Source organism: Dermacentor albipictus, chromosome 2, assembly GCF_038994185.2.
Source record: "Dermacentor albipictus isolate Rhodes 1998 colony chromosome 2, USDA_Dalb.pri_finalv2, whole genome shotgun sequence".
NCBI classification, from domain to species: Eukaryota; Metazoa; Arthropoda; class Arachnida; order Ixodida; family Ixodidae; genus Dermacentor; species Dermacentor albipictus.
The window spans coordinates 24,188,730-24,201,392 of record NC_091822.1 but is presented as its reverse complement, the minus strand read 5'-3'; the positions used below and the strand labels follow the sequence as shown (position 1 = coordinate 24,201,392).

General features: G+C 45.4%; 1 long non-coding RNA gene across 1 annotated transcript in view; it reads right to left on the bottom strand.

Annotated features, from left to right (window-relative positions):
* Positions 1-10,763, bottom strand: part of LOC135897924 (uncharacterized) — a 127,458-nt gene extending 116,695 nt beyond the window's left edge. Inside the window, exons 1-3 of the long non-coding RNA XR_010563201.2 lie at positions 10,624-10,763; positions 6,148-6,274; positions 5,805-5,915 (exon numbers count right to left, since the gene is read on the bottom strand). This is a non-coding gene — a long non-coding RNA (uncharacterized lncRNA). The remainder of the gene's footprint in view (positions 1-5,804; positions 5,916-6,147; positions 6,275-10,623) is intronic.
* Positions 10,764-12,663: the final 1,900 nt, after the last annotated feature.

Sequence of the window (12,663 nt, the reverse complement as noted above, 5' to 3'; positions counted from 1 at the left end):
TATTTAGTTTATGTGCAGAATTAATGCATTTGTATGTCACTGAATTTTGGCCTTCATGAGCATTCATATCCTTGAATTTTTTTCAATGTTGAATCTAACATTTGAATCAATTGAATCAAAGCAGCCATCAGGCCACCAAGCAACGTAAGGGCAAATAAGAACTTCATGTGGAAGCACTTAAAAGGTCTGTTCAATTCATCTGCACAACTGTGAACCAGTTAACGGAGGTTCACAAGAAGTTCAGAAATTGTGCAGCTTGTTTCTGCGGTGCAGGCACAGCGCAACACTCGAAACGAACGGCAAGGTGCAGATGCGGTGCAGGTGTTATGTTATGCCCAATTAATGTGCATAGAGTGCGTACATTTGAAAGATCGTGAACTACAAGTATCAGCTTGTGGGCCTAACTACAAACCACACTTGTAGACACATCAGACGTGCGTAAGCGGGCTTTTAATGGCGCTTGCGCCCATGTGCTGGATTTTCTGCTGCACTGCTGCGTCGCACCTGTATGCCTGTACCAAGTCGGCACCGACAGCGGAGTAGGTGCAGCAAAATCATGAACCAGCCCTGCACCTTTTGAAATGAACGGAGTGGTTCAGCGGGCGCCACTGGAACAAATGGCTGGGTGCAACACGTCGTGAACTCGTTCAGGCGGTGCAGGCGAATCGAACGCACCTAAAGTAAAGCACATTCAGGGGCGCTATAGCATAAAATGATTTCAAACTGTTTTGATTCCAATCTCCTGACATCAAATTTACGTAACCACCGGTGCAAGCATTGGGCGGTGACCTGCAGCGTGGGCTGAACAACCCAATCAAACACTCTCCTCCTTTATAGGAGGTCACCTTTGTTCACGTTCAAAACCAATAACATTGCCTACACTCAGCGGTTTTTCTTATCTAATTGGCTGACAAGAGGCGAGGAGTACGGTCTAGTGGAGAGGGTTTCGATGGGGCTGAGACAGCACAGTGAAAATAGATAACCGCATGAAGAGGGTGGTGCTGGCTTCTCCGATTGGTTCGCTTCACCTTACTTAGCTTGCGGTGGCTGGTCGAAAATTGCGGCGGCTTGCAACAAAAGGATAAGAATGCCGCTAAAACGGATCCTCAGCAAGGAAGAGTTGGCAGAGTGATGCTGTATACATGCCGCAAGGGCTCGATAATGTTTTACTGTCATGCAAAAAGGTTTATCATGTGCAAATAAATACATGCTGACCGGCAGGTGCGAGTAGCGAGGGCCTGAGCGATCGGCGGGCAGCCATATTCTATTCCTTTCAGAACGGGGCAGTCTCTGGCTATTCAGAAAAATTGTCAGTTTTGTTCGGCATATTAATGCATTTTTTTTCGCGTACACGTCACTTTGATGCAGTGAGTTTTTGCTGTTTTGTGAGGTCGTGTGACAGACGGGTGAGGTGGGTGTCGCCCAATAACATTGAATTAATAGCAGAGGGCTAATGGTGAAAAGGCGTTGAATCAGAAATAATTATTTTTCTTTTGTGTGGTTTAATCATTCATTATCAGTGTGTACATGTATATCAGATGGAGAGCCATCACGGTTTTCGTGACGTCGCGTGACAGACGGGTGAAGTTCGGAGTGGCTTGAAAAAGTTTTGACCAATCGTGGTGGGCTGATTGCAGAATTGGAATAGAAAAGTTTCGAATCATTTTATGTTATAGCAACCCAGGATTCTACAGGGGGCCATAGAATTAGACTTCCATGCAAAGATGGCCAACCTCACAAGGTTCACACGGCTGACGTAATGAAGTCAACCTAAGATGATCTCAACCTCCCAAAGTGATGCAACATTGGTTGGCTGTTAAAATTTTTTAGCTATGGCAATGGCAACCTCATGGACAAATTTGAGGTTGAGTGAGGTCGAATGCTCGGTAAGGTTATATTTCACAGCAGCTGATGTGCACATTTCCACCTCATGAATAAATATGTGGGAAGTTTTATGATTTTACTGATATGAAGGGGTAATTATTTAATACAATAGCCCCAGGCAGGAATCTGGAAGTGGGCTTCACCCCAAGCCACCTGAGGCTTTGTTTTCAATTTGTATAGACAGCTCTCATCACATATGAAGCATAGGTGTACATTTCTTTTGCTTTACTTCAGATGTGTGACACCACCGCAGTTGGATATCTTGCATCGGCCTGTATCCTCTGACCTTACTTTTAGAAGACAGTGAGTCACATGCCAAACTTCTTCCTCGTCGAGTATTCCTGCTCTAAACGAACAAATGACAGTTGCTGCCTCTCATTCAGTGTTGGCCAAAGACACCTAGCCAGAATTTTGGTACTGAACAATGAAACTAGGCAAGACAAACATACTTCTGGTATGTTGCCTGTAGGCAACAAATGTCAATAAAGGGTTAATGAGAAATAAATTAAAAAATTACCGACGATTACGTTACTTCCTAATGCGAAATTTGAGCGCAGCAAATAAGCTGTTTCACCTTTTCGATAGATTGAGGCAAAGAAATCGAGCAACACATGTATGCGCTATCACAGAATTGTTTTTTTATTTTTCACACGTATTCCTTTAACAAAGACTTCACTAACAGTTCTTGACAGTCATGAAGGAAGCTTTGTGGTCGGAGAAATAGACTGATATATGTTCGACTTGGTACACCAATGCTTGATTCTCAAAGACGAGATCTATACAAGTGCCTCGCGAGGTTGTCACAGCCGTGGGACGCGTTACGAGCGAGAGGAACGGGATGTTCTCCCGCATAAGTGTTAGGAAATTGCTGTTTGTCTTTATGTCAACATTAAAGTCCCCCACTACTAACATCGGTGTGGATCGATGGACGGTTAATGCGAGTTGCAGGAAGTGCACGACGTCTTTCGTGAGTGCGGTAGCGGACTCACGAAAGCGGTATCAGTCGGTCGCTGCTAGTGCTGGGGGGATGAAAGGGGGGCGGAGCTGGTTACGAGGCCGACGACAACGCCGACGACGACGCGAAACCCAGGAACGGACGCCAAAGAGCTGCGCTCTAAAACTGAAATACAGTAGAACCTCGTTGATACGATATTCACAGGAACTGGAAAATAAAGTGTATCATAGGAAAATCGTATCATCCAACATATCCAACCAAATCGGATTTTCGGGAAAAGAAAAAAAACAACATTTCGAAAAATGTATTAAGCAGAATCGTATTGAGGTTCCACTTTATAAAATGAAACGACACTGAAATTGGCTGTAGAAAAGTTAGTAAATTACTAACTGCGCTCTGAAGCTTGTCACAATTTTTTCTAGAGTTTAGAAGTCTAGGACCTTGATTTAACGCAAGAAATGAATAGTCAAAAATATTGTTACAGTGAAGGGAAGGAAGAAGTTGGATTAGACAAGACGAAGACGAAGTCTGGCAGTTGCCTGAATGCCATTAACATCAGTTGTAAACATACATTATTTTACACTTGTGGGCCTGCTTTCTTCCTGCAACATTTTGGTGGAGGTGCTGGGTACAATCACGGAACTTTGCAGCGGACGTCATCTACCTGCCGCCACAATGGCAAATCAACCGGACGACACTGATGCAGACTCGGACATCAGTGTACTATCCCTCTCCGGCTTCCTCCATATTGGCAACGAGCAGCGGAAAGATCCTGTTCTTCGAACACATATGGAACGCCTAAGCTCCTCGCCCAATGAGCCGTCCCTCCGGATGTTCACCTTGCGCGATGGAGCTTTATACCGTCGCAGCGTTCGTCCAGACGGCCCGGAGCTCCTCCTACTCGTTCCCAAGCACCTTCGACTCGCCTTGCTCCAGCAACTTCACGACGCTCCTTCTGGCCCGGCATTTATTGCTCTGTGCGTCGTTATGTCGCTTCTTGCGACCTGTGTCAGCGCCGAAAGACGCCTGCTATGCGTCCCGCTGGTTTGCTGCAACCAATTGATATCCCTACAGAGCCCTTCTACTGGGTGGGCCTAGACCTCCTTGGCCCCTTTCCAATTTCCATCAAAGGAAACAAATGGATTGCTGTAGCAACGATTATGCCACGAGATATGCCATCGCACGAGCGCTACCAACCAGCTGCGCTACAGATGGCGCCGACTTCTTACTAAACGACGTCATCCTGCACCACGGCGCCCCTCACCAGTTGCTGACGGATCGCGGCCGCTACTTTCTATTGAAGGTCGTCAACGATCTGCTCCGCTCCTGTTCTACAGAACACCAGAGTGCTATCGCGTACCACTCTCAAACGAACGGCCTCACCAAGCGACTCAACTGCAAGCTAACTGAAATGCTGGCCATGTACGTTTCCGACGATCACCGCGACTGGGACATCGCTTTACCATACATCACTTTTGCATACAACTCGTCCCATCACGACACTGCCGGATTTTCACCATTTTACCTGTTGTATGGCCGCGACCCCACCTTGCCCTTTGATATATTGCTACCTTCCGCAGTACTATCACCCAGCACTGGTTACGCTCGCGATGCTATTGACTTAGCCGCCCAGGTCCGAGAAGTAGCCCATTATCGCCTCACAGTCTCGCAAGCTTCTCAAAAGCGACGCTACGACCTTCGGCACCGAGACTCTTATTTTTTACCTGGTTCCCTTGTCCTTCTCTGGACGCCTTCACGTCACGTCAGCTTGTCGGAAAAACTACTTTGCCGTTATTCTGGTCCGTACCAGATCTTACGCCAACTTTCCAACGTGACATACGAGATCGCCCCAGTCGGCCAGCCTTCAGTGCCTTCCAACATCACCAGCGATGTTGTTCACGTCGCCAGGCTGAAGCCCTATGTCCCCCCATTAAGTGATGCTCTATAACTTGCACCGGGACGGAGCTACCCCGCCGCAAGGGTGACGTTACGGTGAAGGGAAGGAAGAAGTTGGATTAGACTAGATGAAGATGAAGTCTGGCAGTTGCCTGAACGCCATTAACATCAGTTGTAAATATAGGTTATTTTACACTCGTGGGCCTGCTTTCTTCCTGCAACAATATCATGTAAGTACCCCTTTAAAGTTCAACATCTTGAGACGTATTTCTGGACATTGAGACGTAATATTTACTGAAGCCATAAGACTCTTAACAAAGCATGTTTCAGTCTTGCAGGCAAACCAAACATTTACAGTGGTGCACCTTCAAATGGTGCAGTCAATTCTATGGACCTAATGCTTGCATCTTGCACACCTGCTTAAGCCAGAGGCAGGAAATTAGGACAACCTCCAAAACATTTCAATTATCTCTTTCTGAAAGAGAGAAGTGTGTTTTATCCAGCAATTCTTGACATAGCCAGAGTGGTCTAAAGGTAAAGTGACAACTATGTTCCTCACGAAGGCCTGATTCACACAGGTGTTATCGGCCCCATCACGGTACACGCGTCAGTCAGGACAGAGCATTTCCTTGCCGATTTCTCCGCAGAAACAAGACGCTATCGACATTTGCTGATGCTCTAAACATCATCAGTATCCTGTGTTAGAGGAGAAAATGGTGTGAAAACCCTCTATTTTCACAGATACAGGTTCCGTAACATTTTGTGCCGAGACATGACTGGATGGGTCAAATGTGTGAACCAGAATGAACTTACAATGGCACTTGAACATAAGATAAGTTAGAGAAACATTGCTGCAAACAGATGGCAACACAGGTGAAAAGTTTTAGATAATGATGCCAAAGGACAGACACCATTGCTTGTAATGCTTCAGTAGAAGCACAAGGCGAGATTTTCAAGATCATAAGCTGGAATCTAAACCACACAAGGCAAGCAAAGCCCACCTGCCAACTGTGTTCACAGCAGCCTACACATATTGTCAACCCACGTGACGTTCCTGTGGCCAACATACCATGGCGGTTGTGCCAGGATGACTGTGGACGCAGATGGCAACGTAGCCAAAGCATTCTCGCCTTGAGTGCCTGCTGCATAAATCAGTCTTGCGTCTGGAAGCGTCCGCAACCTCCATGAAAGTGTTACAGAGGAAAAGAGATGCACCAAATATATTTACTGAATATTTACAAAAACTGTAGCAGCTGACAAGATAGTAGTTAGCACGCAAAATCCAAAAGTGTTCCCTTTTTCATCAGCCTTTTAAACTATGCTCTCTAGATCACTAGACTTTTATCTAAAGCAGGAACAATCGATCAATCCTCTTCAAAAAAAGACAATACAACACTGACATGGGTACTCACATGAATGAGCCCACTTCATGTGTCGACCACTCGAATCTGTTTTAAACACAGGCCTATTTCCAAAGCTCCAACTGCAGTGCACTTGCTTTTATGAGATATGTAAATTAATTTGGGCTAGTTGATGGGTCTGAAACGAATGCACAGTGCAAAACAAAATATAGATGGAAGTTACAATGGTGCACAGAACCGTCTTCCAACTGTTTCTATTAGAGCATAACCTCCCTATAGCGAAGCAACATATAGGGAACTGACAGTTAAAGTGAAAAAAGTGCCAGTCCTGATTACACTCCCTTAGGGCATTCACATATTTTTCAATGATATCTTATTCATGCACTGCATGCACAAGAGACTATTTAAATATGACAAGCCTTTGGTGTCTCTTAGAATGATCAGGGGTTCCCTGCAGTGCAATTAGGTGACAAGTTTGGTTCAGTACATATTGATTGGTTTCATTGCATGGTAATTATATAATTGTTATTTTTACAATATATTTTGCCAACTGCCTAATGCGAAATTTGAGTGCAGCTTTATACATGTTTCCATTTTGCAATATATTGGCTAGCATGGACAATCTGTCTCGTGTGGCACTTCACAAACAAAGCGAAGTGTGGCGCGACTGCGTTGCTAATTGGAAGACCACGAGAGCAGCACATGGGTGATGCGTGGGCGCAATTCACAGCAGCTGCCGAGACAGACCTCTGCTCATGCAGCGCTTTGTTTCCATACAGATGATGCGCACTAGTGTGGTATAAAGGCATCCAAGATTTTCCTTCCTAGGAAACATCTAATGAAGCAATAGCTCCTAAGAAGGCCACTATCCAAAATAATCAAGAAAGGAATAGAGAAAAATGTCACAGAAAATCGCATCAAACTAGGTCAGAGCATCAAAAATTGACCAACATTTTAGGCCTTGCCCTTGGAAAAAGTTTTGCAGCAAGGTTAATTGAGCACAAATGATATGCAGGTATTCTATGGAGTGATGTCAAGGATCGAACACTGAGCTCTGCTCTTCTGCAGGACCTTGGTGATGCACATTTTAACTGCCATTCTTCTAGCTACTATGGTTTCCAGGAAAATTGGTCATCTTTAAGAGGACATAACACCACCATAGTACATTTTCAGGCATATTACTTGCACTAGCATACAGAACAATTAAGGTTTACTGACAATGAACATTTGCGGCAGGACACAATAGCAATGACAGTATTTGGCAGGATGTTTAGACAACAGACTAAAGAGAGTGGACTGGAGGTGAAACCAGTTCTTTTGGTGAAGTATTTAGCTCGGCTTTAAACAGTGCATTGCTTGCATATAGGGTAACATACTTGTCATGTGCAATTTTGTAACAGTGTACTTATGATGGAAAATTCTGATCAAAACCACTCAGTGGCATGGTGAGGCAAGTGGACAACACAGTGGTCTTAAAGCATTGTTTCGTGCTGAGTACTAAGTAGCAAGTTCGGTATTCCCGCACAGCAGCCAGGTTAATGAGATAAAAAATGGGAATAAAATGTCAAACCAAGTGACAAAGCATGAAGCAAGACCTATAAAGTTTCAAAGTTCTTTGAGTCGTGTGTGCACCTTGTTGGCAAATGTGTGAACTTTCGACGCATAAAAAATGTTGTCATTGGAAACAATTTGTCAAAGATAATCACTTGTTTATCAACAAAGCGAGTTTTATCACACAAAAGTTCAAAAAAGCCTGCTTAAAAAATGAAAAACACCAGTAATTTTGACCTTCTCTTACATTGAACACCCTGTGATTAAACTGTCTATGGCATCTCTAGCATGTCATGCGGACCAACACCTAGGCAAGAGACAATGGCAGCAACTGCTGCAGAATAGGCGAAAGCAGAGAAAACAGTGATGGCACAAAACAGGCTGTAGCATTACAAAAAGAAAATGCGCAAATTTGATGACAAATGATTAAAAAAAATACAATTCAGAGCCCTTCCACTATGTGAAGATGGAAGACCAGCTGAAGCTGTACTTGTTGACAAGTATATTGAGTTATATATGGTTAATTGCTATATTGATTAAATAAAGAAACATACACACAACTTCGTTATCTTTGATATTCTATTTATTTTGTCACCATGGTAACCATTGCTTTGTGGTCACTGTGATATACTGCAATTGGTCGCCGATGCTTTCGTGCCCACTACCGCTTCTGTTTGCAAAGGTGATCCTCACGGGCACGCTGTTCTTCATCAGTCACAGAGCAGCTATCCGACATTACGGATCTGCAGACAAGCACGGGTCTGGCTATAGCAGCTGCCCGTTGCCTTCATGCTGTTGCTCACACCGGTGCTCTTAACATGCACATCGTTCTTCTTCAGTATGGGCTAGACGCGTCCTGGCCATAGCAGGACCAAAGTAAAACTGCTGATAACGTCGCTAGAGCGATGTCGACTTCACAAGAAAACGAGGCACAGACATTGGTGGGTACACAATGACGTTTTATTATTCTGCCATCCACTCCAGAGCCACTGAGCACAGCTGGCGCACAGCAGGCTACTGTGGATTCAATTTTGTCGACGCAACTTTTTTCTACACACCCTGTCGATGTATGCACTATTGGTCGTGGTCAGAACCTAGCCATATACAGCTTCGCTGTAAAAATAGCAGGGGAAATGGAAGCAGACACGTTCAATGCATCACAAAGGAATGCAGCAAGCAAAAAGATGCGGTTTCTGCAGCACAAGCCAAGACCTTGTACAGCTTGTGGCAACAAAATGCAGCACAAGCAGATAGCTCAATCACTTCGCAGTTGTTCTAGCCTTGTGAACTGGAGCAACTGGCTTTCCTGTCCAGGAAGCACGGGCAACGACACTGCACACATGTTGGTAATATCAAGCTTTGATGCAGACATAGTAATGTGTGGTGAGGAATTAAGTGTAATCTTTGTTTCCACTTCTGCATGAATTTTGTGGAAGTGCTGGAGGGTCAAGGTTTTATACAGCTATTAATTTATGTATGTGGTCTAATAAACCATTGCAAAGTGAATGTGTGGCATCAGCAACAGATAGCCAGGCACTATCACAAAAAGAAGCAAAATAATGCTAGGTTGTCGAAAGTTGCAAATTCTGGAGGAGAGAGAGAAAAGGACAAGACTGCATCGATCAATTGGACATGACTGAAGGCATGCACGGTATGTCGAGCAAGAAGCAGACAGAAGGAGTATTAAAGAAACGCATGAAGGAGAAGCCTAACAGTGTGTGAAGGCAAGAGCATCACATGAAAAGAAAAATTTGAAGAAAGTAGCAAATGAATGGGGAGCTCAGATGCCAAGGAGCAAGAATTTTCTGATAAAAATGTTATTGCTGTTGTGCCTTAGCCCTGGTGCTGCAAATGGAAGGTGGAAGAAACAAGTACAGTACAAGTTGAAAAAGTGCTGTGGCACGAGTGAGCGGCATTAGATCGGTGCCTCATCAAAATGATTGAATTTGCAGTGCTCATCTGCACTCAACAAAGTGTGCTAACCTGTGCTGTTGGAAGTGTGAGAGCTATCTCGAGATGAAATGTGCAATCAGCCAGCTCTTCCAGATTCAGAAAAGACTTAAGACCAGAGGAAAATTTCTAAAACTACAAGACAGCAACCTGATTTGTTAAATCATATTTTGGATGTTTCCAGTAGAAGCACTTGCACCAACGAAAACTAAGTTGCATTAAAGGCTGGACTTCAGAAAGTGCATCAACACTACACCAACGATAAATGCAATTCCACTACATGGATAACTTGCCTTGTATGAAAACATTGTTTTCACCTTTTGCTCTCCTGTTCGCCACATAAGCATTGCGGATTAAACAAAGTCTCACTGTTTCGTGCAATGCGTTTGTCACTGGCTGACCACAGAGACGCCGAACAAGTGTACTGGCAGGCATTCAGAGCTATTTCGCATACGGTTGTAGTGATCTGAGCCCTTGTTTCACCCACATAGAGCGCCCCGTATACGAGCTAGACATCGTAACAGCCGGGATTATTAACTAGCCAATATCAGTGTTACTGCACAGCTTTCACAAAGGTCTACTGCTATGAAATTGCATGACGACCACTTTTCTTTTGCATACATGTCTTCCGTATTCATCCGCAGGGCGTAGTGTTTTGCCAGTGTGGCTATACAGCTCTCACAACGATCTACGGCTCAGATTGCATGACGACGCAAGTTTTATACTTACACATACAGACTACAAGATTTCCATTCCCACGAACCTCCAAGTGTGCTGTATTCTCAGTTACATTAAGAACTAATGCATCGGCACGGCAGTTAATTCATAAACTGTTTTCGTTCCCGCGATTCCCCTGAAGTGTGTGGTATGCTGACCTTGATCAACGACACTAATGAACAATGCATCGGCACGACGTAATGCTTTGCCACTAAAGTCATCCGAGAAGACACCTCACTTCCAAACGTATCCCCTTGCAACTATAAAATTTAGTATGCTACCGTCGCAACAAAATAGAAACAAACTCACCTCGGACGCTGCTTTTTCCGCCTTGCCGGCCACGCATCTTGTCGATTCTGTGCTGCAAGCTCGGCTAGGGACAAACGGAGCAAACGGTTTTCTTCCCCGTTGTACCTAAACGACGAGAAATCTTGAGCACCAAAAGTCCCCACATTTCTCTCTCGCAGCTACTGCTCCTCGCGCGTGCGCAGAAACAGCGGTGAAATCCATTTTCGATGTGCTCGTGTGGCCACTGTACCCTCCCGCGCGAGACCTCTAGCCGCTTGGCCGTCGACCGAGAGCTATCGAAGCAGCGTGCGTTGCGAGCATTCTGTCGTAGCGCCGAACGTGTCCGGTACTCCGCTAAAAACAGGCAAGCTGGTCATTTCGGCAAATGACTGGAGGCATAAACTCAAGCTGATGAAGGAACTTTAGCGTAGACGTACGTAAGCAGCCTGATCGGTCTGCACGGTCCAGAAACTTGCTGGCGCAGCGCTTAACCAGTCAAACAAAGCGCTAATATTGCTCTAACCAATTGTAAAGCATTTTAAACATTTATAAATCAACGTGTTGATGATTACACTCCTGCGAAAAATACACACCAGCAGCAAAGAATACACTTCGTTGCTGCTACTGTGTATGGTTGAGCTCTGTGCCACCAGGTGGCTGCACCGTGCAGACCGTTCACATTTGCCCTTCTGCTCATCTCGTGGCTCATCCCGGCACAGTCAAGCGGCCAGACCCTGTCCCCTTGCGCTTCGTTTGCCCTAATACTGGACTCGCAGTTTGCAGGTCGCTAGGTTTGCAGTCCATAAGGCAACAAAGTCGAATCATAGTGCTCGCGAAAAGACTGAGACCGACTCTGACCGCGGAGCTCTCGTCAAAATGGAGTACGTTGTAACACAAGCAGACGACACGTGCTGTGTGCCGGAAGTGCTGAAGTGTACTAAAAAAACTATTCTTGTGTATTCTCTTTAAGTTATTTTCTTTTTACAAAAACAAAGTAACTAACATTCCAACTATTACGAGCATCATTTGTTCACCATAAAGTTGGAAAAATTATCGACCACGCGCCCTGGTCAGCCAATCAGATAGCTCGCCCATGTGACGTAATATGGGTTATTTGCATCATATGGGTAGGGGCGGCTTAAAATTCCGCCGAGCAGTGCGCTGCGATCGGCAGCGATGGGTATTTTTAAAACCTTATAATAAATTACACGCTTTACGCAGAGCACTTAGATGCATCAATTAATGATCAGAAGAACCTACTCTAACGACTCAGTACGTTTGTAGAAAATCGCCAAAATCGTTTCAGGGTCCCTTTAAAGTCCCTATGGTTGAACGATCGCAGCGCCAGATTTCTCTCTAGTTATACTAATGTGAAACTCGGCCTACACACGGCCGGACTCACTTGCTCCTCCGCGGAGGAGAGAGTCCAGTCCGGCCTAGGGGGCCGTGGCCTAGAAGCACGGCCGCTCAATGGAACGTGCTAGAAGTATTGGCGGCGAGCTCCACCACTGGAAAAGCTGGCGCCACCGTAGGCGTGACGTGTGGCATGAGGGATCACGTGGACACAGCGGCCGCGTCGGCTGCTTCGGAAGCGTTGAAGCGAGCTGAAAACGAAAGTTAAATGTCTCACCTGCGCCGCGGTTTAAGTCGTGAGGCTTCACCGCCTTGTGTGTCAACTTGACAATATCTGAAATTACTATAATAGGTAGTGGCTGCCTTTGGAGGCGTGCAGCATGGTAGGTATACTGCTCGGTGTCGCAGTGCCGGACGTACGCAACGGAGCGCGGTGTCAACCTTATTCACACGTAGCCGCAGGGCAAGGAGCTGCGTGAAGCTTGGCTGGCGAAACTTAGAACCGGCAGGCAGTCATCGGCTACAACTCGGGTACGCAGCACGCACAGACACGAGGAAGATTTCTGCTACGGCGCCGGGACTGCGCGATTCGATGAGTAGCAGAAAAATTGGAGGACGCGACCCTGAAACGATTTTGGCGATTTTCTACAAAGGTACTGAGTCGTTAGAGTAGGTCCTTCTGATCATTAATTGACACATCTAAGTGCT